The following is a 24,884-nucleotide window of genomic DNA, read 5'->3' as shown; positions in this document are numbered from 1 at the left end:
TTTAATTTTCCGAAAATACTATTACTGATTTTACACATTTTTTGATATAAATATTATTTAGTTCTTATAATATTATATCCAAAATCGATCACGATGAATAAATCTAATATTTTGTTTCTAGGAGGAAGCACAAAAAGTCGTTAGGAATGTTTCGGGATTCCATGAATTTTATCTTATATTATTCACATAGAAACATGTCGGTGTATATGTATAGGGCACATTTATATAGTACTTGCTGTGACAGCGCGAATGCCATTGACAATTTATTGCTCGTTACTAACGGTTTTATGTGCATATGCACATACTGCATATGCTTCTATAAAAATATATGTTTGTATGTGTAACGCATGATATTGCCGCTGTTGCCTGTCGCCAACAACAATAATAACAACAATTAATGTCGGTACTTTGCACTGATTTAATTCCCATTACACGACACCCACATGCGCACGCTCACAAACACACTCACACATGTGCACACACACACACTGATTGCATTATCAAATTTATTGCAATTTTACTAAAGTGCCAAAATTTCAACTAGAATTATGGTTGGCGTTTTACGTGCTGTAGGCGTTGTTTTTATTGCACGCCAAAATGTATGCAACAATTTATATTAACAATGTAATAATTTAATGTGTTTTTCATACGTACTGTACATGGGATCGTGAGTGGAGATATTAAAAATTTTTGAATTTTTTTAAAGAAGGTATTTATATGCTACTTCATTAAAATATGTGTACGGAAATGAAACTTTCTCTCTCTCACTGTCGGACCATTCAGATTACTCATTTGCTGGTATATGAAGTGTGTTCAAAAAATAACGGGAATTTTCGTTTTTCAAAAAAAAAAGCAATTCATTCATCTACATTAATATTACCGCCCATAAAATAAGTCCTATTCTTCCAATCGTCGAAAGGTTTCTCAAACGCGTTGGTTGGGTTCTTCAGCGATTTCTCGTATGCTTGTAAACCGACAGTCCTTTGAGGTTCTCTTTATTTTTCGAAAAAAGAAAAAGTCACACGGAGTCATGTCTGGGTAATATTGAAGGAGGGACATCGTTGCAGTATTGTTTGGGGTCAAGAATTCACGAACAAGCAACGAAGTTTGAGTTTTCAACAAACGAAAATCGCGAAGTTAATTAAAATACGTATAACTTTAGCCGCTGCTACAGATAAAATTAGCAATAGCTGGAATATAGCTGGAACTTTTATCGTACTTCAGAAATTTTAAAATTCCCGTTATTCTTTGAACACAACTCGTAGGATGATCTTAAAAATTAACGGAAAATATTTGTGGGGGTCTATATTTTAAATGGCTTTATTAAATCCGAGACATTTGTGAGTTCTTTTCCTTCTTTATGATATCTACGTCCGTTTCGAGCTTCATTGTTTTCCATAGTGGTATATTGTCTGGCTTAAACTAACCTAATTTATTCTTTTGTCACACCTACATACGGTTCCACACCACCGAAGGTCAAATAAAATACGACTCTCTCAAAAGATGTTTAGTTAAAAACACACTTTGAGTCAATAAAAAGTGAAACGCTTGCTTATTTTTACAACTGACAAAGCACAAAAAGTATATAGAATCAAAATAAAATAAAGAACTAATGTCGTCATCGTCGAAGTAGTGAGCTAAGCGATACATACATACAACACGAGCTGTACATATTTATGTCAGTCAGACTTACGGATATATAAATTTAAATGTATATTGCTGGCATGCCAGTTTGTAAATATGCCAAAGTGTATGTGTGTATGTATGAGTATAGGTCTGTGTGTGGGTGTGTTTGTCGGCGGTTGTAAATATTTCTGTGCTGTAAATATTGTTTGTTTAGCGGCCAAAGTGCTTACTAAGGATATTTGCTTGCGTAATGCGTGTAATCTGAGCAAATAAACTTTACAAAGGGCGCTTGTTACAGAGCAAAGCAACAAACTTATACATACATATATACATACGAGAGTATATGGTTATGGCTTTGTAACATGTATCTAAGATGGCTGCTCATATTTGTGAATTTTATGTAAGCCTTTGTGAAGAATATTCAAAAACATATGGGTTTGTGTTTCATAACAGTGAAATGTAGGGCTATATATTACATATATGTATGTATGTATGTAAATATATATTTCTTCATATTTCTCCACACTGAAGTTTGTTTAAGCTCTTCTATAGGGTTTTCAAATATTTTCAAATTCACAAAAAAAGAGTTTGTTTATTTATTCTGACTTTGCTGTAAGTCAAATGTAGAGCACAATAATTATATGCAAGTGTGTGTGTGTGTAACTATCATGTGAATAGTATTAACATTTCCATTTTTTTAAATCTGCACAACATTTAATAATGTGTCATAGTCGCATGTGGCCTTGAAACATTTTTTCGGAGTCACATTGTCCGCGTGAAGTCACGCTTCTACCACCACAAATCCGCACAAATACATACATATGAGTGCTCCTTCCTATAAACTACATATGTATATATTTACATGTGTTTTAATGAAAGTATGTACATATGTACATAAATTACTGAAATTACCACATATTTTATTGTAAATGCTTTTAACTTGTTTATAATATAATGAATGAAATGAATCGCAAAATGTGTTGCTAAGCGCATAACTCGAGAACCGCTGGACCGATTTCGCAAATTCTTTTTTTAGAATGTTTCTAGAGGTACCGGGATGGTTCTTAGGAAGAGAAAATTTTTAAAAATTGCCTGAAAAAGTCTTAAATCCACAATTTTCTAATCTGCCATACAAACAATTTGTGTCATTAGTCTCGCAAAAAGTTCAAAAGGGCCAAACCGATATGGCTAATTTTAGTTTTGAAATATTTATGGAAGGCCAGGGAAAGATTAGAAAGTAAGTAAATATTGTAAATATTGACAATAAAATTATAAAAAAAAAATAATAATATTATTTTCAAAGTTGTCATTGTTGCTTTGTTAAAATATTTTTATCATTATTCAATTGTATAATGCTGTATCGAAAGCCCAAAACAATTTGTAACAAGTAGGGAAAGGCAACCAAACATTTTATATTCTCGAAATTTATTGATTTAATTTTATTACACACAATCTATACTAATATTATAAAGCTGAAGAGTTTGTTTGTTTGTTTGTTTGAACGCACTAATCTCCGAAAGTACTGGTTCGAATTGAATAATTCTTTTTGTGTTGGATAGTCCATTTATCGAGGAAGGCTATAGGCTATATAGGAGAGAAACAGTGGTAAATGTGTAAAAACGGGGGAAATTATTTATCTTTGAGGGCTTCCGTTCCTTGCGCTGCGAAAGCGGTTCAAGATACACAAAAGTTATGTATGAAAGAATTATTTCTCTTTTAATGATCTAAAAAAAAAGTCCGTGAGTACCGTTTTTTTGATAACTAATAATTTCTAAAATTTCAATAATTTTTTTTTTTTCTAATCTATCTATCCAAAAAAAATTGGAAAACTCGGGAAAGTAGTAACAGAGAATTCAGAATTGCAAATGGACGATGACATCTACAATGAAACATTGGTGTTGATTGAAGATTTGTGTTTGCTTATGAGTGGCAAACTTTTGACTGAAATTCATATGCCAGCGCCAAATCGTCAAATCAGAAATGTACTGAATCGTACATTGGAATGTGAGCGTGCATACGACAGAATAACTTTGGAACAACAACTTCAAGAAATGTTCCATTATTGAATGAGCAGCAAAAAAGTGCCTATGATGAATTGCTGAAGACTGTCAAAGATGGAAACAGTGGACTATTTGATGCGCTCGGCGGAACTGGCAAAAATACGATCTCAAAATGGAATTGTGTTGGCTCTCGCATCTACTGGAATTGCTGCAACGCTACTAGAAGTTGGAAAAAAGGCACATTCGGTACTGAAGCTTCCGTTAAACATGCAAATCAATGAAAAACCTGTTTGTCATTTCAAAGCAATCAGTTATGAAAGAACTGTGGAATAATAATTGTCGCTTTGGTGGCGTAGTGCTCCTGTTATCAGGCGAATTTTGACAAACACTTTATTTCGAAATCAACAGTGGCGGACGAATTGAACGCATCTCTCAAGTCATCGTATTTGTGGCGACTCGTGAAAACCATACGATTGACCATGAATATGCGAGTGTTCCTGCAACAAGATAGCACCACAGAAGATCTTCAAGGAATTGGAAATGATTTGATATCAATCCGAACATTGGCCAAAATTATCGCAACTACTATTGGTTGAATGCACGCGCAATTTTAGCTGCCAAAAATACCGATGTCGATGACTTAAATTATACAAATCATACAAATCGATCGAAAATGAAGTGTTGAAAATGAAGACGAAGCCGTGAATTATTCAGTGGAATTTCTAAATTCTCTGAATTTGCCTGACAAGTCACCGCATCCTTTGCGTCTCAACGTTGGATCTGTCATTATAATGCGCCGAAACCATGTAATTGAATCCAACTGATTGTGACGCAGCAATCGAATAATGTAATAGTTGCAAGAATTTTGAAAGGGACAGAATGCTTGATTCCACGAATTCCTTTGAATTCCAACGATTTGCCATTTCAGTTCAAACGTATTCAGTTTCCAGTGAGACTTGCATTTGCGATGACAATCAACTGGTCCCAAAGACAGTCGCTGGAAGTGTGTGGTATAAATCTGGAAATGTAATGTTTTGCACACGGCCTGCTATACGTGGAGTATTCACGAGTTGGAAAACCATTTCACATTTACGCACCGGTAGAAAAAAAAGCAAAAAAGTTGTTTATCAAGCTGTGTTACATTGAAAAAATGTAGAAAAATCGCAAATAAATGCTTTTCAATACAATATCAATTAAACTTATTATTCTTTTAAAAACAAATAATTTCACGCAGGGCAACGACTGCGGGATCAGCTAGTTTGAAATAAAGTCCAATATAATAACGAAAATTCTCTTATGTAGTATATAAGGGCTGATGTAATTGCTAAACCTATTTCACTTATTTTCACCACTAAGGTTAACGGGAATAGGGGCAATTTGGCACCTGTTAGTAGGCAGTACTTTCGGCCTTGAAATTACTCCTAAATTGCAAATCAACGAAACACCAGTCTGCAAAATCGCCAAAAAAAGAGCTATAAAGGAGATTTTCCAGATATTCAAGTCGCTGGAGGTACTGCACAGGACTTTAAAAGATTTACGCGACAACGAAAATATTTTTGGTGAAGCCATGATTCTGGCAGGTGATTTTCGCCAGACTATTCCAGTTATTCCTGGATCAACTGTTGCTGGCGAACTAATCACATGCCTAAAATCATCTACTTTGTGGCGACACATAAGAAATCGTCAATGAACAAATAACAAACGAGTGTTGGGTTTTTCCAACAATATCATACTGCGAATGTAGAAATAGTTGGAAATGGTAGCGACGCAGTTGACACCTCAATGTATTAATAACATTTTTAACGGGCTTCTGTCACTTCATGGTCTCGAAAGAGGAGCTTATTCATCGTGTTTTTCCTGACATGAAACCACAATATAATAACCATAAATGGCTGATTGAATGTCCTATATTGGTGGTAAAAAACAAAGATGTCGATGATCTCAATGCGACAATTTAGGATTTCGTTCCAGGAGTACGCTTAGTACAGATCTACCATAATGTATATCAACCGGCTATAATGTTTTCGTCTTTGCGCGTAAGAATTTTTTGACTATATTGAAAAAAAAAAAATCTAATTTAATATATACCTTAGCCACAAAAACGTGTGGTCGGGTCTGCTAGTTTTAAATAAAAAAAATACACAATATTAAGTAAGGAAGAGCTAAATAAATAATTATTTAATTCGGTTATTAAAACTGCAGATTACTGGAGAATTATTTTCTACATTTTTGATAATTTTATTTTTTCTAAATAATTGAAGTATGAGGTGTGTTCAAAAAATAACGTTAATTTTTAAATTACGCTGATTTGAAGAGTATAATTGTCAACATTTTAGAATCAAAGAACCTTAAAGGGACGTCGTTTTACAAGGCTATCCCAAAAATCGAGCTTGAGATGCTTTTCGAGGATTGGAAGAAATAGTGGCATACGTGTATAATATCGAATGGGGACTAATTTAAAGAAGAGAACAATAATATTGACGAATAAATAATATTTGTCCCAAAAAACCGAAAATCCCGTTATTTGTGAACAATATTCGACTTAGCGGATTTTGAAATGAGAAAAAAGGCGGCGCTAAATTTGTTAACGAAAATGCATTCCTTGATTATATGATTCTCTTTTATTTCATAAAATTGAAGCCTACTTTTAGGCGACTCACCCTTAATGTTTACAATTTCATTTGTCTAGTCCGAGCAGTATATACTTCTCAGACGGATAATGAAATATCATATATTATCTTTTTTGAGATGAATGGATCTCTGAATTGAACAAGAACAACAACAACAGAATTCGATATTATGATTCCACCCAATAACTTAAAGTTGGTGTTACTTCCTCTGGAAAGGAAGCTGGTTTTGCAATTTATTAGATAATTGAGATTCTTCTGCAAACTATGATTTTTCTTGCTATTAATAAAAATCATGCGAGAAGAAAAACTCTAGCATCATAGAGCTCTTGAGCTTGTCATATATAATACCCTCAAATTTTTATTCTTAAGTAATCCAAGAGATTCAACCATTAATTCAGTAAAAGAACATCCAGTCATGCCGAAAAGGATGTAAGCTGTTGATTAGATTATTGAATTGTTCAAAAATATCTTCTTTCTATATTTTTTTATTATTGTTGCTCTTGTAAGCTCCATATATAATAAGCTATAGTAAAGTATTTTTAAAGCAAATTTAACCCACACATTCACCCTTTTACACACATCCTCTTTTTCCAATCCCAACTATTATGAATGAATCAGAGTTGCTGCTGCATTTTTGTAACCCGACAAAAAAAGAACATTTCATAAGTGAATTAAAATTCAATGTCCCTGTGCGGCAGCACGAAGAAACCCCCAAATTTGTGGCACGTAACAAACTCATGACTATCGGAATAAAAATGAAAAAAAAAGAAAACACAAAATGAGACACACATGCCGCAGAGCAGAAAAGAAGAAAAGAGAAGCTTTGCAAAAAAACAGTCACAATAAACCAGCGACAAATATGAAATTCCAATTTAAAGTGTTGTTGTAAAAAAGGAGAACAACGACAACAAGTGAACAAAAAATTATTTACGTGCAGTGAGTTTCACGTCAGTTGCAACTGCAATTTCTGCTATAGACCATTACAAACACATATGCTTGGGATTTCTTCTATTGTGGATTTGTTTACACGTCTTTTTACATTAATAGATACATTAGGGAAGGTGGTTTCGTTTAGTACAAATCTTATTGGAAGTATTCTACTGAGAAGTAATATATTCTTATTTTTTTCGGTTGACTTTATAACCACGGAAATACGTAGGCAACAATGCAATTTTTTTACTGTTTTTCCGCTTTTTTATGTCCAAAATCCCTTCCCGTGGGAGATTCGTTTAGTCGAGCTAAGTTTTATACCGATCTTCTAATAGATCTTATAAGTCCTGGTTTTTGATTTATTCTTAACTAATTTATGGACTACCAAAACTAAAGCTTTTTCTCTTTCGAACATGGCCACTAATGCCATAAGCAGTCTTATTATTATATTTTTTTTTACTTAAGACTCACCCTAATTTGCATACCACGGCAAGTAATAAACCGACTTTACATGTGTGGTAAGCGAAGTTAATAATTTGCACTGCAACACAGGTGCAGAATTGAAAATATATGAAGAGTAACTTTGCTTTTGTGGCACCGAGTGCAATTACATATGTAGTATGTGTTTGTATGTGAGAGTGTGCAAATGTGTGTGACTACACTTAGTATGGATGAGTTGTGAAACAAATGAACAACAGTTAATATTTATGAGGTGAAACTGAAATGAAAATGAGAATTGGACTCACGTACAAACATACACACTCGTATATATTGAGTTTTGTTTGTAAATTCTGAATTTGTATATAAGTATCAGTAAAAAATCATATTGCCATCCAATGAAGCGCATTGACCTGTGATTTGCATGAATTTCATTTTGCTTGCATTTGTGTGTGTACGCTAATAGCATTGCTCTTTGTGATATTACAACTTTATTTTATTAGTTTTTGATACATACATACATACCCGCATCTATATATTTGTGTAGAGAAATCCTCATGGAAATATGCGATAAATTTGTGTATGCGCAATCGACATATGTATATTTATTGCTCCTGGCGTATAAATCTATGGCTTAAACAAATTTGTGGTTTGTTGCCACAGGGATTCTCTCGACACAGCTGCTGCGATTTGATTTCATCGGTTAGAAGCATGACAGGCTGAGAAAAAGGCGTCGTATTCGTATATATAGAATGAATGAGTGTGCGCCATTATTTCTCATGTGCAATTCTCAACTATATCTACTACATACATATGTAAAAATGTGTCAGTTTGTAATAATTTTTCTAAAATTGTGAAGATTACTCGTAAGAAAATCTAAAAGAAAACATCTATAAATGAATCCATATATATACGATAACACACTTCTTGAGATTCCCTCCGTCGATAGAAGATTTTCATAAAGAATTATTAACATCTCCATTCCCTTCCTTGATAGTCTAGGTCCACAGGGTCTTCTTGTAAGACATTTAGCAAAAAAATAATAGTTGGTAAAATTTACCCCACATTGAGAGCTTTCCAAAGCTTACATTAACCAGGTTTTCTCCCAGGACAAATAGGCTATGGAGACGTCAGTTTAGTCCGGAAAAATAAGTTCTTATTGAAATTAATGGCGGTCTTAGGTTCAAGAGTATAAAGATGTTTTGAAATCACTTCTACTCACTATTGTTTAAGATCGTAAATCTAACGAGAAGGAACGGTAAATATTTTATTTCGATTTTTGGTTATCAAGGGTTTTTCTTATTGTACTAATTAGGGTTTCTAGACGCCAAGCTCGTACTAATAATTGTATTCTTAAGCTGTTCTAACGTCTTTGAGTGATCTAACCACAAAACGTTACTCTCAGTTTTCAACAGAGAACGAGTCTCAAACTAATTCAACTTTTCATGCATTTCAAAATTTTCAACACAAGTTTCTGCAATCTATATGCAAGAACTCATCAAAAACGCTTATTTTTCCAGTCTTCAATTGAACTCCACTTTAAACTATAGCTGTTCTGAAGAGCTCTCATAACCTCTAACCATGAGACACATAAATACGCGTAGACAAACATAGTTCCGCATATTTTGTGGCAACTTTTTTTTTTGGCGATTTTGTTGCGACGAAAGTGGCGGTTACGAGGGAAATTGAAAAATCATTCAGGAGCGAAATGCTTTCTGCTGCAATTGGAGCACAAAAAGTGTGCATAACATACAAATACAACAACACGCTTGTACCGCAGACAAGTCGCGCAGCAATAACAACGCGGCGATGCTAGGAAATTTGGTTGCCTTTGCTCATTCTCGTACATGGAGCACACAGCCACACAGACTCCCCTTTTGTGCTGGTTTCTTTACTACTATTACCCATTTTACACACTCAATTTTCGCAATTTTTGTTTGTGTGTTGAATACACCATTTCTATTTCCTAGCAAAGTGTGCGCACATTTGCATTTTGCGTTGATGTTGAAACTCCTCAAAATATTCGAAATTGTTGAGGAAGAAAATACGATTTCGGTGCACGGCACAACGCGGAAATATATTAGACGGGCATGCTCGTACATACATACCATTTACATAGGTATGTATGTATATGTACATTTATATGGATTGCATCCAAAATTTGAGAAGCAGCTGCTGCAAGGAAGTGTTAGTTTGTTTAGAAGTTGATGGTTGTCATGGCAGTGATGCTTTAAGAACTTTCCGGCAGTCGAACTAAGCTTAAACGAAGTAGCCAAGGAAATTGGATGAAAATTATGTATAATGGAATTAATATTTAACAAAGCTTGGGAGGGGAAATTATTATTTTGAAAAAATTTTGATAACTGAACTTAACACCATTTAACTTAACTTAGCTTAACTTAATTTAATATACTCCTATACTATATATTTACTTTTATTTGATTAATTAGTTCTTTAGAAAATAAATTTTGCCAATTCGACTTATCTCATCCCTAGAATCCGTAAACTTAACTTAATTTAATTTAACTTAACGTAACTTAACTTAACTTCGTTTTCTTACTCACCTAAAGCTTTATGAATTGATTAACTTTATCAAGGTCACAGAGGGATTCTGATAGAGCATGGTAATGCGGGAAGATTCCCCCCCCCCCTTTGGTTTCACAATAGTTCTCATAAGGACATAGGTGCGTCGCCAGATATCTGCATACCTAAGTTAATTAACTCAATTTTATTTAATTCTACTATTTTATCATTAAATCCTTAAATATCATATAGCTTCACCTTTCTTCGCATCACATAAAGCAATCGCAAAGCATTTTGTGTGCTAAAAAATAATAAAAACAAGTAAGGAAGGGCTAAGCTCGGGTGTAACCGAACATTTTATACTCTCGCAGTTTGTTTATTTAACTTTATTTATTTTATATAATACACAATTTGACCCACATATTCGTCATATATATGGTATAAAGTCCATTGAAAGTTGGAAACCATAATATTAGGTTAGAAGCACCGAGGTCCTCGTGTTCGATATATGGGACCTTAAAAACCTATGGTCTGATTTCGGCGATTTTTAGAATGGGGCTGCCACACTATAAACATAGTATTTCTGCACCGATATCTTCACTTACTGCTTACTTTATATGTTGTAAAGTAAACGATTCAGATTGTCTTCAAAGTTCTGGTATATAGGAAGTAGGCGTGGTTGTGAAGCGATTTGGCCTATTTTCACAACATATCATTGGGATGTAAGGAAACTATTACAAACAAAGTTCCATTGAAATCAGTCGAGCAGTTCCTAAGATATGGTTTTTGACCCATGAGTAGGCGACGCCACGCCCATTTTCCATTTTGTAAAAAAATCTGAGTGCAGCTTTCATCTGCCATTTCTTATGTGAAATTTAGTGTTTGCGACGTTTTTCGTTAGTGAGTTAACACACTTTTAGTAATTTTCAACCTAACTTTTGTATGGGAGGTGGGCGTGATTATTATCCGATTTCTTTCATTTTTGGACTGTATTAGGAAGTGGCTAAAAAAAACGACTGCAGAAAGTTTGGTTTATATAGCTCTATTGGTTTGCGAGATATGTGCAAAAAACTTAGTAGGGGGCGGGGCCACGCCCACTTCCCCAAAAAAAATTGCATCCAAATATGCCCCTTCACAGTGCGATCCTTCATACCAAATTTTATTTCCATAGCTTTATTTATGGCTTAGTTATGGCACTTTATGTGTTTTCGGTTTTCGCCATTTTGTGGGCGTGGCAGTGGTCCGATTTTGCTAATTTTCCTATGGTGCCAAGAAATAAGTGTGCCAAGTTTCATCAAGATATCTTAATTTTTACTCAAGTTACAGCTTGCACAGACGGACGGACGGACGGACAGACAGACATTCGGATTTGAGCTCCACTCTTCACCCTGATCACTGTGGTATATATAACCCTATATCTAACTCGTTTAGTTTTGGGTGTTACAAACAACCGTTATGTGGACAAAACTATAATACTCTCTTTAGCAACTTTTGTTGCGAGAGTATAAAAATTTTTAAAAACCAATTTTGTAAATTTAACATAACTTGGGCTTTAAACTCCATAAACCAAATTAACTTAATTTAACTTAACTTAACTTAAGGAGAGAGAGAGGTGGCGCACTATCGTCGATTCGGCTATAACCGGCTAAACGGTTGAAACGCCAATCACATACGTACAACTTAACCTAACTTAACTCAGCAAAACTTAACTTAACATAAATAAACTTCACATAACATAATTTTATTAATTTAATTTGTATTTTTAACCTAAGTCAACTTAACATAACTTAACGTAACTTAACATAACTCAACGTAATTTAACATAACTTAACGTAAATTACCTTAAAATAACTTAATTTTACGTAACTTAACTTGTATTTTTTTCATAAAATCATTCATTTTCATGTCGTAAGCTCTGCCCTGCTTCGCATAACATAACTTTATTTTAGTCTTTCTTATACCAGAATCATTATGTAATATTGAATTACAATTTTCTCCTACTTAACTTAAAAATTCCACAGTAATGTAAAAAAATTGCAAATGTACATATTTGCTGTGCGTTTCCAATTCATTGATTCGCAAATAAATGTGCTTTCATGATGCTTGCATTGATGCGCAAGTGTGCTTGATGACTGCCTGAAACTACAAGAAAAAAAATATAACGAAATTTGTTTCCAATAAATATTTACAAAAATAAATAAATAAGTTATTTGACTCGGTGGTAATGGCAATAATTTATCATTTACGGATTTTGCGCACTATTTTCTGTGCTGCTTTAATGTAATTGTTTTCTCATTCAAATTGAGTTCGCGTGCCTCTTGACACTCAAACTCTGCGTAATACACTGATTAAATTTAACTACTTTGTGACTTATATTTATTACTTTTTTTATAACTATAGGTATGTAGATGTTTTTACACCTCACATATTTCTCAGTACCTTTCGTGCAACTCCCTCTCTCTCTCCGCGCTGTCTGACCGGATGCAACATAATTTAATTTACTCCAAGGTTAACATTCATGAAAATATACAACTTCCAGCTCAGTTGCGCTTCCGTTTGCCGTTTCCTATACTAATATACTATAATTAATTTATGCGTGCCCTTTATATACACTTTTTATTTGCTTTGTGTTGATCGCTCCCTTTTTTGCATACACCTAGTATTACACGTTTTTTATTTATTAATGTTTTTTTCTTCTTTTATTTGAAGGTCATTTGGTGTGACGACATCAATGGTCGTCACTGGCCACGTAATATTTAGTTGATATAATTAATGGCAGAGTTGCCAAATCGGCAATATAAATGTTGGGGTAAGTGGAATGAAATATTTTATTATTATTTTGTCCAGATATTTTATTAAAAAATAAGTGATAATAGTAGAGTCCAAAATCAGTGAAAATATTTTATAAAAACATTTTTTTTTTTTAAATCATTTCAAATCTTTTTTATTTCTATATAATATATATTAATAAGGAGAATTGTTTTAATGTTTTTTAATCATATATTATAATATAGCAACAATTTTTATGATCGTTTAACCCAATCTCTATCTTAGTGAATGAATGCGTTCTACTACGAAGTGATTAAAGCATCAATATTTTCGAAGTATTTTCGAAGATTGAGTTCGGATTTTTTTAATGAAATTTCTTAAGCCCTGACAGGGTTGCATTTGTTTTAGACTACGCATAACTGCCACGAAAAATTAAATAATCAATATTTTCGAGGTGTTTTCGAAGATTGAGTTCGAATTTTTTTAATGAAGCCCTGAAAGAAATTGCATTTGTTTTAGACAACGCATAACCGACACGAAGTAATTGAAGAATAAATATTTTCGAAGATTAGGTACGATTTTCTTATAATTTTTTTAAGCCCTGACAGGGTTGCATTTGTTTTAGACTACGCATAAGCGCCACGAAGTAATTATAGAATCAATATTTTCGAGGTATTTTCGAAGATTGAGTTCGGATTTTTTTAATGAAATTTCTTAAGCCCTGACAGGGTTGCATTTGTTTTAGACTACGCATAACCGCCACGAAGTAATTAAAGAATAAATATTTTCGAAGTATTTTCGAAGATTAGGTTCGAACTTCTTTTTTAAGAATTTTCTAAAGCCTTTAAATCGGCAAGCCATTTATGTTAGATTACTCGTAACCGCCACGAAGTAATTAAGTAATCAATAATTTCGAAATATTTTCGAAGATTGGGTTCGAAATTCTTTTTTAAGAATTTTCTAAAGCCTTTACAAGCTAAATATTTTTGAAGTATATTCGAAGATTAGGTTCGAATTTTTTTAGAATTTTTTTATAATAATAATTTACTTACGAAAAAGTTATCTAAGTGTTCTTACATTCCCTGAGGGTTGAATTATATCCTCTTTTATAACACTTAAGGTACTACTTAATTTTTTATGATCACTTAAGCAACACGGCTTTCTGAAGTCACTAATTTATTGTTAAAATTTATGACATACATACATAGCTTGCAATAAACGATTTTAGTAGCACTTTTATTACCACAAGCCAGGTAAATGAAGTGCTTTGGCAATAAAATTCAAACGTGTCATGAAATCGCAACACAAATTAGCAGTGACTAACTGTACTTCGTACCTTTATGACTATATTAACATAAGAAGGGCTTGTCATAAAAATAGTAGGCACTTAAACAGCCAAAAAAACATATAAAAACCAATTTTTTTTTCCTAAATCAAAGTAAATCCCCTTAACTTCCCATAAATAAAAAAAACACAAGCGTTTACATGTAAATTATATGTGTAGTTTACTTGAATACAGATTATGCTAAATAAAAAATAGTGTCCGCAGACATCAACAAATGCCAACTTTACTTGACTTTATACAAAATATTAGCATACTATTAGGCGCCAAATCTAACCATAACCTAGAAAATGAAAGTAATACTTGTATTGTTTTTGTTGTTGCTGTTGTTGTTGTGGCTCATTTCATGGTCATTTGCTAAGGTTAAAGCTTGCATTATACAAATTTAATAGCAGTTTTTACTCGGCGCTAGCTGCTTACAATAGCCCAGTTGATTGTAATGCGGCGGGATTTACATATAAGCACACTCACACATATATGATACCTAGCTACATACAAATATAAGCGTGTGTGTGTGATTATGCTCATTTGCGTATGTTTATGGCCAGCGTGTGTAGCCTCATTTGAATAAATGCTAATCTGTTGGGGAACGTCACATTGTCTACGCCTGCGGAGGCCTCACTTTTTTGTTGTTTTTTTATGTAATTCACTTTATAATAAGTCGCTCATGTACATAGTATGTGTGTGCGTTGTTTTTTATTACTTTGCTGCTTATGTATTTTTATAACATTTTTGTGGATGTTATTTTATTTTTTTTGTATTATAATTTCTAGAAAAGTTCCCCATTTTAGTGTGTGTTTATCTAACTTTTTTGGTGTGCTATCTTCGCTGTCGGTCACGACATTGATTTATTTTACTTTTGCTGTTAGTTATTGTGGCTTGTGTATGGCAGGTTTATGCGTTCGCACGCGCTTTCACAAGCAATTTTATTAATTTAATAGGTTGTTTTGGACTTAAGCATAGCAAACTCGTTATATACTCATATGTATATATTTATGATGATACTGTATGAGTTACTTGGATTTTCATTATAAAATTAATATTGTACAATAATATTGATATTTTCAATTAAAATATTCAATAATACAAAATGTTTATATTTGTACGAAAAAATATATTTTGTGATTTTACCGATGTTTGAAGCCTTTAAACGTAAAATATAAATGGTTACTCATACGCCATGTCATTTTTGTAGACAATATAAAGTTATTGCCACAGAAAATATTTCTATGAAGAACAATCTTATTTTTATTTATATTACAACGTATTAGCATTAAAAACTTAAAATATTGCTAGCAAAAATACACCTCAAGGCTTTTTCTAAACAAATTGAAAGCTTTTAAAAGTGTGATCACAAAATGTTACTCATACGCCATGTCATGCTCGTTGACTTTCATATGTTTTATGCATAGTTCTCAGAAACGAAGTACTATTTTTTACTTTTTTCTTTTGAAATAACTTATAGAAATATTGTGCTATAAATTTCTTAAATTAGATTCCCAAGGCAGATATTCCTTTGTAAGTTATGATGTTAGGATAGTCTTTTATTTGACCCAAAAGTTTTTTGATTTTAATAACTTTTCTTAATTCAGTATTTTCCTTTATCCGAAAAGTTGTATATATATTCTTTCCCTTAGAGATGTTTTCAAATTGAGAAAGTATGCCCTAACATTCAGCGTTTCAAATTATGATTTTTATGAATTATTTTTTCTACGGCCAGTAAATTTATTATCGTTTACTACCATATATTTCGTTAGTATAATTTGTTTTGTGGGTTTAAAAAATCGATTTTTTGTTTTTTGGCTTATTAATTTCTATAGAAACTCAAGAATATTATCCTAAACTTTCAAGTCGATCCGAATAGTCGATAATAGTTTCGGAAATACAGCTTTTGGAACCGATCTCAACCGATCTTGACGAAATGTTGCACAGGTGTTCCAGATACAATTTACACGTGCCTGAGCGAAGGATTTTATTTTTTTTTTTCAATTATAACTATTTAAAAAAAAAAACAAAATGTCAAGCAAATTTGACCGAAATTCGTATTTTTTTGGAAAAATGCCTGCCAAAATTCAAAATTTTATTTTTTTTGTCTTTCCTTCGTTCAAGCACGAATTTATGATCTTACCTTAAACACTTATTTTTTTTTTTTTTTTTATTTTGGATGATCCTGTCAGGAATTAAGCTGATAACGCGGACGCACTTTTCCGAGTGGCCACTGGAAATGACGTCACTATGGAGGAGTTTTGATTTTTATACGCTCGCAACAAAGTTGCTACGAGAGTATTATAGTTTTGTCCACATAACGGTTGGTTGTAAGTCCTAAAACTAAACGAGTTAGATATAGGGTTATATATACCAAAGTGATCAGGGTGAAGAGTGGAGTTCAAATCCGAATGTCTGTCCGTCCGTTCGTGCAAGCTGTAACTTGAGTAAAAATTGAGATATCTTAATGAAACTTGGAACACGTGTTCCTTGGCACCATAAGAAGGTTAAGTTCGAAGCAAAATCGGACCACTGCCACGCCCACAAAATGGCGAAAACCGAAAACACATAAAGTGCCATAACTAAGCCATAAATAAAGCTATGGAAATAAAATTTAGTATGAAGGATCGCACTATGAAGAGGCATATTTGGATGTAATTTTTTTGGGGAAGTGGGCGTGGCCCCGACCCCAAATAGGTTTTTTGTACATATCTCGCAAACCAATAGAGCTATATAAACCATACTTTCTTCAGTCGTTTTTTTAACCATTTCCTTGTACAGTCCAAAAATGACAGAAATCGGTTAATAACCACGCCCCCCTCCCATACGAAGGTTAGGTTGAAAATTACTAAAAGTGGGTTAGCTCACTAACCAAAAACGCCAGAAACACTAAATTTCACATAGGAAATGGCAGATAGAAGCTACACTCAGATTTTTTTACAAAATGGAAAATGGGCGTGGCGTCGCCCACTTATGGGTCAAAAACCATATCTCAGGAACTACTCGACCGATTTCAATGAGACTTGGTTTGTAATAGCTTCCTTACATCCCAATGATATGTTGTGAAAATAGGCCAAATCGCAACCACGCCTACTTCCTATATACCAGAACTTTGAAGACGATCTGAATCGTTTACTTTACAATATATAAAGTAAGCACTAGTGAAGATATCGATGCAGAACTTTACACAAATACTATGTTAATAGTGTGGCAGCCCCATTCTAAAAATCGCCGAAATCGGACCATAGGTTTTTAAGGCCCCATATATCGAACACGAGGACTTCGGTGCTTCTAACTTAATATTATGGTTTCCAACTTTCAATGGACTTTATACAATAAATATGACGAATATGTGGGTCAAATTGTTTGTTATATAATGTAAATAAAGTTAAATAAATAAATTGCGAGAGTTTAAAATGTTCGGTTACACCCGAACTTAGCCCTTCCTTACTTATTTTTATTTATTTTAAATTTCCGAAATTATTATTTAAATATGTATCTATAAGACAGAAAACAGTTTCAATTAAATAAATAATTTTTTACATAGAAAAAAATATTGAAAATAAGCCATTTTTTACGCGACAGAACCCATGTAACCCGGAAAGCGTTCTGAACACCCCCGTCTCGAAAAATGGGCTTGCTTTTCCTACACGATTCTGGCTGATTAGCTTATCGTAAACAAAAAAAATTAATGACGTTTTAATCTGTAATCTTAAATGCTTGGAACGCGCTACTATTTTGCGTATTTTTTAAGTTTTTTGCTATAAAAAATCGAAGTTTTTAGAACAAAAAAATTTCAAGTCATTCGGTCAATCGATTTTTGAAATACGATGGGCGAAAATTTGAAAAACACTTTCAAATTTTACAGCTGCCAATTGAGTGCTTCGGTCAACTCCTTCTCCTAACTGCTGTATCTTTGAAACGTCTCCAAATTTCTAAAAATCACTTTACTACCGTCTAGACATGTTAAGAAAGCAATTTATGATAAAAAAAATTGTTTGAGCCCATCACATGGATTTATACCAGTAATAGTATGTTTACATATGAAAATAATCTCGTTCTAAGCTCGTTCAATAATCTAACCGTTTACATATAACCAAATGAGATTATAAATTGTCAAATCTGTTGTATTTGTTGTTGTATTACACATCTTTCTCTCGCTGTCGGCCATTTTTGTTTACATTTTCATTCGACATTTTTCCTTTTCTTCGCAAAATTATCGATAAAACTAGGAATAACATCGAAAATCTAGTTGTATAAAACGAGATATTTAGTTTTTCTCGGATTATCAAGAGAGGAATTTTGTATGGGAAATCTCGTTTCTTAATTACAGATTATCGAGTTAAGCTCGTAAATGGAGATAACCTCGTTATATGTAAACATAGTATAAGAACAAAATAACATAAAAATTGGTTACTCATACGCCGTGGAGTATTATTGTTAGTCGTTTTTTAAATAACTGTCCTTTATTATATTGCTTTTAAATTGGAAGCTGATAATCATGCAGCATTTTAATCTTACTTATTTCAATTCACATTCATTTATTTCCATGATACTTAAACCGTGAAACCTTATTTATACTGCCTATTTATAGACACTAGCAACTATAAATAAGTAAACCACCGTCTGCGTAGTTATAATTTAAAAAAAATTTCATTTGCAAAAAGCAAATTCTACTTTCATATAACTGATGTTCACACCTCGCCAATATAATACGAGAAAAATAACTGTAAAATGAGCAGTAAAAATAAAAATAAAAAAAAAGTTGAAATAGAAAAATGTTCTATTTTTAGAACAAGCTAGAATGTTGCGCTCTAGAAAGCTACTGATAATGTGCAAACAGCAAAGGAGATGCTAACGCGCACACCAATGCACTTCTCCATACATTTTTATGTGCGTGTATGTGTGTATGTGTGCGCTGCAAAAGAGTAGACTAAGAAAATAATCCTTGAAAATTACTAAATGGTTTTAGTTACAAGAACAAAAATGTGTGTATAGAAAGAAGCAAACCGAAGCAGGAAAAGTAAATAAACAGGAGGAAATAGAAATTGAAAAAAAAATCAAATAAAACAAAAAAACCAAAGCTTACAAAGCGTGCTAAAGTAAGCGCAGACAACGGAAGGAAAACAAGTTTAAATGAAAAAAAAAAAAAAAACAAGGAGAGAAAGTACATGTACATATATATGTGTGTAACTGTGTTCGCACTTTAAACTGGGCTAATGTATAATCTTATATACAAAGGATATTCAATTGGACTATTTACAATCAAAATCGATAAATATGAAGCATACTTTTAGGCGTTTCTCCATAAGTTTTTAATTTTTAAACTTTTCTTTTGAATACCAACGCTTTTCCGAAGTTATATTTAAAAGTACCCGAAATTTCAACCCTGAAACAGGTTTAACCTTTCTGAATCTGAAGCCTGAGTCTAAAACCAATGAGGTTATTCTGATGAAATATACTTGCTTCCTCGATTCTTCCAAAAAAACTGCATCGGTCTTCATTTTACACCTTGATTCTTATACAAGACCTTCCGCAATCTTATCACTAGTGAGTGGAAAGGTGAAGAGTTGTTGTACTTGAACAAGAGAGTATTTTAGCAAGCCAAAATCACCTCGTCGTAAAAGAAGAAGGCAACGAACCTAACCTAACTAAAAACTCCTTATTTGTGTATTTCTTTCTACTCTAGAAATTTCTACCCATATTCCGTTCGCATCACAACCAACTTCGATTTCCATTGAAAAAAATTTTATACATATATATATATATATATATGTTTAGGTATGAATGATATATTTTCAGTACATAAAATTTATTACAAATATCTTTGAATATAAGCAAAACTTCATGAACTGCACACACAATACTCACATAATGAGTACGCTCACATACACACACACAAAAATTAACAGTTTCTGTCTGAATTTGTCGCCTCTTAAATTGTAACGGCGCCAATAAGTCGTATGATCCGACCATTTGGTAGTCGTCTCCATTGCTGCCAACCACGCATTCATTTGTCTGTCTGTCTGTCTCACTGTCAGTGGCAAGTGTGGCAAGCTCCACTCTGTAGCAGGCAAGGATGCGTGTGCGTTTGTGGCAGCGAGCAGAATCCAGAGTCAAAGGCGAGCACTTGTCATATATTTTATAGCAACACTGGTTCAATGATTAAATTTACTGTTGCATTATGATTTTAAATGTATGTATGATCTGTAGTCCTAAAAATATCACTTTCACTTCATGTGATATGAGAAAAGCAAAACGAAATTTGATGTAAGCCGAAATTTCCTTTCTTCACCTAAAGAGCGAAGATTATTCAATTGACGTCCTTAAGCAGTTTGACAAGCGACTGGGCAATGATTTAATAAGTTTTTGGGAAAATGAGACGATCGTGTGATATTCATGTGATGATCACGTGATGAGTTATGGCATAAAGGAACATTGTTGAAAGCAGTAATGGAGGTCAGATGTTCTGTCGATGATTTTTTTGTCTTCTTCGTAAATCATTTAACGTCGGCCTTTTTTCGTATTTTCAAAGGCCGTTTCATAGGTTTCAGTAAAAACCTCAAAATTTAATTCAAACTAATTTCCAATAAGTAGATTTCTTTGATTAGAAAATATAGTGTAGACTGGCAGTAGTAGAAGAGACTCCAGCCGATTGAGTCGAATATATTTCAACTTGATCGATAAACTTCAAAAATGTCTACCGACTAATAAATAACTGTCGATTGAAAAATATTCACAGTCGAATGGTGAGCTTTTGATCGACACTTACAACAGCACCGGTAGTCGATAATCACTCAGTAGGTGACACCAGCAATAGGGGTGAATATTTTCCGAGATCTACATTTTAAGAATAATACTGACTTCAGTTTACACCAATAAATATCCAATCTATCAGAATCTTATAAAAGCCACTCCTGGGTAAGGGGACAGATTATCCTTGATCTTTCTTGCCTTGCGAGACCTTACTCTCTCATAATTGTTCCGAGAATTTGGGTGATTAATTCGGTTTGTTGTTAAATATGACCAAACAGCATTTTGGAGTTGCCACCTTTTTGTGTAATTAGCATTTTAAAAGTATTAAATTTTTTTAAATTGAAACATATGCACAGCTGAAGCTACAGCTTTTTTAAGGTCAATCGATATTGCTCCCTGCACTTCCAATACCTTGTCACTCTTCTTAAAAGTAATTTCGTCTAAGATAAACCCCATCTTAGTTTTGATGACCTTAACGGTAATTTGCACTGCTGACTGATTTATCACGCAAAGTAATGCGCTAGCAGCTGCAGAAGAGACGACTTAATCCATTTTCAAATTTATTTCGATGCCTCAGAGAACCTTTTCGAAGGAACCCTCATCAGTATAAGGTGTCAAATAATTGAAACCGAAACGCAAAAGACAATAATCGCGGTCGTTAATGTAATAAATATACTTACACATACACTTTCATTTTTAGAGTGACAGTTACACATTGTAAATACTTTAGAGTAGTTAAATACACATGTATGTATGTGCGTAAGCGCGCCTGGCTACTGTTAGCATCGTAAACTCGTCGCTTTGTCTGTCTTACTGTCTGCTGCCAATGACAGTGCTATAAAAATGGCGTCAATATGGCGACTTGACGCAATGGCAGCGTGCACACACAGACACACACAATTACTTCATAGTAAGTACTGAAAATCCTTACAGCCATACTAAACTCCACTTTCACACACATACATACAAATATACAATTGAACGTGCGCATTGACTCACATTTTGTAAATAGACAAACGAAAGTATTATATTTAGTTGCAAAACTTTCACAAATACGAGCAAACAAACAAACAAACACACACACAATAGTAATGAAATTCAGAACATTCGATTGTATACTGCCTGTGTGTGTTTGTATATATATGTATGTATATGTGTGAGCCACGCACACAGCAATGTCCTTGCCGCCGCCTTTCGTTTGGGAGAACTTCTACACTCTACGACAAATCGTTTGAACTCTCGCAACGAGGTCACGTGACGCCGATGAAGCTGTGCGAATGTCCTTTTTGTCGGGCGTGTCGGATCGCCTCTGCGTATTCACACATACATTTACAGAGGAAGCCTTGTAAAGTTATTTTTACAAATCTTTACACATTTTTTTACATGAGTGTTTTCAAGCTTACAATAACAAACAACAAAATCTCTGCACGCATACCCACACACACATACATGTCATAAAAATTCCAAGGAATATACAAAAACAACGGTATTTGGCTGTAGTTCGTATTTCATCAACACAATATGAATATTTTTTTTTTGTATTTTGAACATGTGCCTGCGTATGTGTGTGTTTCTATGTGTTTTCATCTATTTATGTACTCGTACTCATAAACGGGTATATTTGGCTGTGCGTTCGCTTAACAATAACGTGCAGTAAGGGACAATTGGGCGTCTGCTAATATTCAATTTTATAATGTGTGTGTACCCAGTGATGCATTTGTATACTCTCGCAACAAAAGTTGCTAAGAGAGTATTATAGTTTTGTTCACATAACGGTTGTTTGTAACACCCAGAACTAAACGAGTTAGATATAGGGTTATATATATCAAAATGATGAGGGTGAGGAGACGAGTCAAAATCCGAATGTCTGTCCGTCCGTCCGTCCGTGCAACGGATAACTTGAGTAAAAAAAATTGAAGATATCTTGATGAAACTTGGAACACGTGTTCCTTGGGACCGTGAAAGGGTTGCTTTCGGGGGACAAAATCGGACCACTGCCACGCCCACAAAATGGCGAAAACCGAAAACACATAAAGTGTCATAACTAAGCCATAAATAAAGTTATGAAAATGAAATTTGGAACATAGGATCCCATTAGGGAGGGGCATATTTGGATGTAATTTTTTTGGAAAAGTGGGCGTGACCCCACCCCCAAATAGGTTTTTTGTATATAACTCGTTGGTTTGCTATATAAACCAAACTTTCTGCAGTCGTTTATATTAGCCATTTCCTTATACAGTCCAATGAAATCCAAAATGAAAGAAATCGGATAATAACCACGCCCACCTCCCATACAAAGGTTAGGTTGAAAATTACTAAAAGTTTGTTAATTAAGTAACGAAAAACGCCAGAAACACTAAATTTCACATAAGAAATGGTAAATGGAAGCTGCACTCAGATTTTTTTACAAAATGAAAAATGGGCGTGACATTGCCCACTTATGGGTCAAAAACCATATCTCAGGAACTACTCGATCGATTTCAATAAAACTTGGTTTGTAATAGTTTCCTTACATCCCAATGATATGTTGTGAAAATAGGCCAAATCACTTCACAACCACGCCTACTTCCTATATACCAGAACTTTGAAGACGATCTGAGTCGTTTACTTTACAATATATAAAGTAAGCACTAGTGAAGATATCGATGCAGAACTTTGCACAAATACTACCTTTATAGTGTGGCAGCCCCATTCCAAAAATCGCCGAAATCGGACCATAGGTTTTCAAGGCCCCATATATCGAACATGAGGACCTCGGTGCTTTTAACCTAATATTAGGGTTTCCAACTTTCAATGAACTTTATACAATATATATGACGCATATGTGGTCAAATTGTGTATTATATAATATAATAAGTTAAATAAATAAATTGCGAGAGTATAAAATGTTCGGATACACCCGAACTTAGCCCTTCCTTACTTGTTCAAAGACATTTTTTGTTTTTGGGTGAAATTGAAGATCAATATTGTTGATCGGTTTTTATGTGAAGAGAGGAACATTTATTTTAAAATGTTTCGAATATTTCTTAGAACATACGAAACTTCAATTTTTCAATACTAACCGAGAATTTTAGAGCAACTTTTTTTCCAAAAAACGTAGAACACGTAGGATTATTTATAAACTTGAAATTAAATCGGTTTCCATACACTAGAGGTGTGTTCAAAAAATAACGGGAATTTTCGTGTTTTAAAAAAAATTATTCATTCGTCTACATAATGTTGTCGTCTTTAAATTAGGCCCCATTCGATATTACGCACATGGGCCAGCGCTTCTTCTAATAGTCGAAGCACTTCTCAAACTCCTTATTTGAGATAACCTTAGGCTCTTTCAGTGATTTCTCGTATGCTTGTAAACCGACGGCGCTTTAAGGTTCTCTTTATTTTTTGGAAATAGGAAACAGTCACACGGAGTCGTGTCTGGCGAATATCAAGCCTTGGGCAACGTTATATTATTGTTTCTGGTCAAGAATTCTAAATTCTTTTTCAAAAGACGTAGAAGGTATACGCAAAAAAAAAAGGTATAACTCGACTTTGTTGGACTTAGGTTCCTTCTATATCTTACTTTTCGAATATCTCTCCCTTTCAGGCTTAAAATTTGCCACTTTGGAATATATTTTATTTTTATTATCTCCAACCGTTTGAATGGAATTTGAATTTCAGAATATTTGGTGGATGAACTGATATAAAAAATCGGCTAAGCCTGTTTGTATACATATATTTTATATTTCTTTCACGAAAAAAATCGGAGTAAATCTTTGAATATAAAAGAAAAAAATCACATTTTTGAGAAATGACACCAAGAGTATATTTTCAGAAACTATAAATTCGAATACTCTAACTTGTGTTTACAAATTACCTCAATTTATCTCAAAAATTTAGATACTC

At 33.5% G+C, this 24,884-nt stretch overlaps 1 long non-coding RNA gene across 1 annotated transcript in view; it reads left to right on the top strand.

The window, feature by feature from the left end:
* The window catches only part of LOC128920067 (uncharacterized), a 102,417-nt gene extending 89,459 nt beyond the window's left edge, over nt 1–12,958 (top strand). Inside the window, exon 4 of the long non-coding RNA XR_008470198.1 lies at nt 12,857–12,958. This is a non-coding gene — a long non-coding RNA (uncharacterized LOC128920067). The remainder of the gene's footprint in view (nt 1–12,856) is intronic.
* Nucleotides 12,959–24,884: the final 11,926 nt, after the last annotated feature.

This window comes from Zeugodacus cucurbitae, chromosome 3, assembly GCF_028554725.1.
Source record: "Zeugodacus cucurbitae isolate PBARC_wt_2022May chromosome 3, idZeuCucr1.2, whole genome shotgun sequence".
NCBI lineage: Eukaryota > Metazoa > Arthropoda > Insecta > Diptera > Tephritidae > Zeugodacus > Zeugodacus cucurbitae.
The sequence above is the reverse complement of the archived record's forward strand: the minus strand, read 5'-3'. Positions and strand labels throughout refer to the sequence as shown.